The following is a 5,860-nucleotide window of genomic DNA, read 5'->3' as shown; positions in this document are numbered from 1 at the left end:
CGCTATATCATTAAATAATATGTATAAATAATACTAATACTTAAACAAATTTTTTTTTAAACGCGCCACAATTTTTGGTTATAAGTAGTTTTACTTTCACCTTATTTAGCGAAAATATTATTTCATATATTCTTCTAAGGACTATACAGTATCCTGTATCAATTTTTTTCGAACTTTGACATTAAAAGTAAAATATAATTATTTCAATAATGTTGAAAATAGATGTCACCATTCGTTACATAAATAATGATTTTTTAAAAATGATGTTATATGTATATACAATGTATTTTATGAAATAAAATTAAATTTTAGAATGTTTGTAGAATGTTTTCGTAAGCATATTGCATTATCACAATTTATAGGATTTTAATTAAATAATTAAGCAAATTTATCTATTTATAAAATAATTAAGAGAAAAAAAGATATAATATCATTTTACTTCAATACTCTCTAGCCGAAATTCGTGATACATTAAACTAATTATTATGTCGAAATAGGCTATCTTTTTTGCTTACTCCTGAGTAAATTAAACATTAAAAAAAAGAGATCGATAATATTAAAAAGAAAAAGAATCCCTCGATTTGCAAAATTTTATTTTTTATTTTACATCTGCATAGAAAGTATGAATGATGATTAATAAACGACTAAATATAATTAATGTACTCGATCTCTCGGCCGTATTAAATTTAAATATAAATAATATCTACATTCTTGCAATATATAATCATACAACATATAATATACACAATAATTAAGTACAAAAATATCCTATAAATTGTAATGTTTTCGGAATGCAATATGCTTACGAAAACATTCTACATAAAATTTAATTTTATTTCATAAAATACATTGTATTACATATAACATTATTTTTGAAAAATCATTACTTATGTAACGAATGGTGACATTTATTTTTATCATCATTGAAATAATTATATTTTACTTAATGTTAAAATTCTATAAAAAAAAATACTGGATACTATATATAGTCTCTAGAAGAGTATATACTTATATATATATATAAAATAATACTTTCGAAATATTATAACGTTTAAATAACACGAAAGTAAAACTACTTATAACGAAACATTGTGAACGCGTTAAAAAATTTTTTTTTTGTATTATAATTATTTTCACATATTATTTAAAGGAAAAGAATCATTATTTTCGAATCATTTTGCGTGGTGGTAATCCTAAATCTTCATTGGATGTTTTTTTTTTGGTCTTGTACCCAACAATAATTGTTGTAGAGATAACTTTTCCTCTCCTATTTGCTTTATGTCTGTTGAATGATCAACCTCCAAGTAAAATACGTCATCTAAATGATAAAATTATAATATTAATGACAGTTATATAGTTATTATATTTTTAGAAATTTTAAAACTTTTTCACATAGCTTACTCATAATTTTTACATATCCTTTCATTTCAATCATTTGCCCCTTGTCGAAGTAGACATCATTATCATAATTAACTATTTGTATCTCTAATTTATACGTCTTATCTGTAATGGATCCGCAGCCTATTGTTTTAAAACTATTTGAAAACTTATTGAAATTCGTTTTAATGTATCCACGTATAACTGAAAAAAATTTTATTAATTTTTAATTTATCACAAGACTGTATTATAACGAATTGACTTATAGAAAATATTTAAATCCCATAATTATAAAAATCAAATAGCATAAAAATAAGAAATTATGTAAAAAATATGTATATAAAAGATTTGTAAAACATACAGTTACATATTTATACGTACATTTGCATACAAATGTTCATCGATATATAAGAAATACCGGATTATAGTATAAAGTATATTATATACATATAAACACTTACTAATGCATGCATTAAGATGTTGAGATACATCACACAATTCCACTAATTGTGGTTGCACCGCTTGAATGTTTTTTTTTAGGTCAAAATTACCTAATGTAATGTATTTATCGTCGTGTTGGAACGAATAATTAATTCGTATTGAAGAGTCCCTTGGTTGAATTCAGGTATTTTTAGCCTTTTAGCCTTGGCACCATCAATATGCACAATCTGCAAAATTAACAAATATTATTAAATTAAATATATTAAATTAATATTATTCTAATACTACTGTTTTATATGTACTTTATTGGAATAAAAATTTTTTTAAAAAATATTACAACAAAATGATAATAAAAATAATAATTTTAATGTTATAAAAAATAAATTAAATAAAAATGTATCACTTACTCGATTTGGTTGTATATGAAAATTTATACGATCAATTTCTTCGTTCCAGGCAACAACTTGAATGCGATGTTTACTGTTGTTGTTCACCAGAAACTTTAACAATCTATAATGTTGGGATTTACCAACTATCTTCGGACCATCAATTTCATCGATATATCCAACAATTTCTCTAAATAAATTTTTTATTAAAATTAGTAATATAATAATATTTTAATTTGTTTTAATTATCAAGATAAAATATTAAATAATATGTTCTTTTATTTGTTAATTACAATAAAAGATAATTATTTTTTATTTAAGAAAGAATCAAATATATATACATAATGTGATCACAACAATTGTTAATAAATAGTCCAAAAGAAATTTTGAAGGTTATTGTGACATAAAAATTTTGATATTAAATATATTTGTATCAAAACTATATTAATTTAGAAATGAGATATTTTAATTAAATTATTCTAATAACATGCTTTAAAAAACAATACATTATTAACGAAAGTGTATTAAATATCATTTATTGATAATATTTTTCCAATGGTAGATTTGATAATTACATGTGGTTATATAATTTCTGATAATGTAAATTTTAAAAACAATTCATTATATTGTAGTATATTTCGTTATTAAATTTTTCGTTTAAATTAATCTCATAAATATTCTATTAACTGATATGATAATACATTTAAGACATAGAGGTAAAAATTTGCATAATAATTATACAATTAAATAAAAAATTATATTATATTAAGTATAAATTAAAAATATAAAGACTCACACAGTAGAATCTTCGAATTGTATCGATTCCAACATTTCATCCGACGCCAAATATATCGTCTCTAAAACATCATTTTGATTGAGAAAAGTAATTTCCTGCCTGTTGACTTCCACATCATTACTTCGATTTGGAGTAAAAGTTTCCTTCTTGTTGCTGTTTTCCGAATTATTTTCTTCATTTAATGTTTCCTGCTGTATGTTAAGTATTCTGTAAATGAGTCGCGTATATCAATACAATATCAATATGATTAATAAAATATATTTTATAAAACTTTTATGTCACGAAGTTATAAGCTCTTGCATTTAAATTATTTCAAAGATTATTATATTGCGAACTTTAAGAAAGAATCGGTAAAATAGAATCTTTTTTATATGAGAAAGCAATTATAAAAATAACTTAAATTATTACGAAAAAGCTATCAATCGATTTTAACTAACAAAATTAGCTATTCTCTAACAATAATTTAAAAATTTATAAATAAAAAATGAAAATATTAATAAAAATGAATATATTAATAAATTTACTTGTTAAGAGAGGATTCCTTTAAATTAATTTGCGACGAATGTTTATTTCCATTATTTTTTTTCTTATCCTTTTGATGTTGGTTAACTTTTTCCATTTTTTCTTTCTATCCCTTTTTCTTCTTCGCTCCTTTATTTAAAACTAAAACAAAAACGTATACTATAATATATCGCATAAAGTGTAATTCCCTATTAAAAATAGAAATCAAATCGCAAGAATTTTATAAGAGAGCAATATCAATATCGAACAAAATTTTTAAAAATTACAATTTAAAATATAAAAAATAATTAAGCAATGTAATAATTAAATTTGTTTATAGTGTATAATTTATAACATAATTATTAAAAATATATCAATAATTTAGCTCACCTCTTTGAACCTCCTGCAGGTTTGAGAAGATACGTTGCTATGTACAGAGAGTAACATATTTTGTTTTATCGTTGCTATAGAAAATTCGATGAAAAAGAGAGATATGTTAAGGTTGTGTTTTAAAATTTATTAATTTTATGTCTAATCAAAGTTATGTTCCCAAATTTCCATCAATACTAAAAATCTATAACATGTGTGACGTGAATTATAGATTTTCAATACTAATAGCGAATTTTCGAACACAACTTTAACATCATCGAATTTTCTATAGCAACGATAAAACAAAATATGTTACTCTCTGTACATAGCAACGTATCTTCTCAAACCTGCAGGAGGTTCAAAGAGGTGAGCTAAATTATTGATATATTTTTAATAATTATGTTATAAATTATACACTATAAACAAATTTAATAATTATTACATTGCTTAATTATTTTTTATATTTTAAATTGTAATTTTTAAAAATTTTGTTCGATATTGATATTGCTCTCTTATAAAATTCTTGCGATTTGATTTCTATTTTTAATAGGGAATTACACTTTATGCGATATATTATAGTATACGTTTTTGTTTTAGATCCATCCCCTAATTCAAAAATTGAAAAATATTTCTTATTTCGTCGATGAATAAAAGCCTTCCTGTCCGTAAATGACGTCTCACGCGGGCGCGAATACATCGGCCGCTCGCACCTCAACGGAACGCTCGCTACAAGGTCAGGCGCACCGTTTTCCGCCTGTGAGTCTCCGAGACAGCACGACTCGTACGTCTCACAAATTTCTTTCGCATCTTCGTCAATATTGATCTGCCGCTCGTCATGCACGCTACTCGAATCGTCGATATTTTCGATCGTCATAATTTTGTTGACGGTATTCGTCTCCCCGACCGCTACTACCTCGACCGGTAAACATAATTCGGCCGGGACACTGCTGCTTTTAATTAGGCTGATTGAATCGATTACCGCGCCGTCCCTGTGATCGTAATTCGCGCGTCCGTCTATTGCCGAAATGCTTATGTCTAGCATATACGGTTCCGGGAACGCGACGCAACCGTCAAAATCTCCGCCGACCCCTCCGACGGCCCCGTGCCCGTCGGGCACTCGCGCTTAGGACACCCCGCCACTAAGTGCCCCGCCGCCCCGCAAATATAACACGCGCGCTCCGTCGGCGGCCGCTCGCACCGCGTCGCGACGTGCCCCGACTCACCGCACCGATGGCATCTCGCACGCATCCGCTCTGTCGTTCTGCCAGCTTCCGCTTCCTTCCCGGTTTCTTGATTCCCCGTCCGGCGCGACCCCTCGCCGGCAACCGGCCCTGCGCTGCCTCCTCTCCATCCCGATCCTCCGGTCGAGCCCGTCCTCCTGTCCTCCCGCTCAACGACGATGCTCTCGAACGCCTGCATTAATTCCGCCTTTGACCGGAATCTCATAAGGCGCGCCTGATTTCGCAGCCGCACATCCGTGATGTCCTCGATGATGTAATCGAGGAGCTCATCCTCAGCCACCGGAACACGATTCGCGAGGATCACCTTCTCGTGGCAGTAGTCGCAGAACGGCTCGTTCCCCCTCCATACACGAGCCTCGAATTCCTTCCGGAGAACCAATTTGCCTGGGCGCAAATCGAACATTTGCCTCATCTCCTCTAAGAGTTCCTCGATACTCAGCGTCAGATATTCGGTTCTCGAATAGAACCATGTCAATGCTCGTCCCCGCAGACGCGAACCGATCAAGATCCTCGTCGCCTTCTCGGCGAATTGATACGTGTCCCTCAAAAGCTCGAGCTGACTTCTCCACCGCCAGAATGTGTTGTCACTCGTGTCAAACTCCGGGAGCAATTCTTTAACGCCCCCGACTCCACCGCCGAACACCCTCGTCGATGCAACCGACGAGTCGCGGGACAGCTCTCTCTCCCAAAAGCGATCTCTCTCTCTCTCCCACAGCTCTTTTTCTCTCCGCAAAAGATTTAACTCCGCG

This window comes from Prenolepis imparis, unplaced genomic scaffold (genome assembly GCF_030444845.1).
Source record: "Prenolepis imparis isolate NDT839.2.m4 unplaced genomic scaffold, iyPreImpa1.0 SCAF_262, whole genome shotgun sequence".
Taxonomy (NCBI): Eukaryota; Metazoa; Arthropoda; class Insecta; order Hymenoptera; family Formicidae; genus Prenolepis; species Prenolepis imparis.
The sequence above is the reverse complement of the archived record's forward strand: the minus strand, read 5'-3'. Positions refer to the sequence as shown.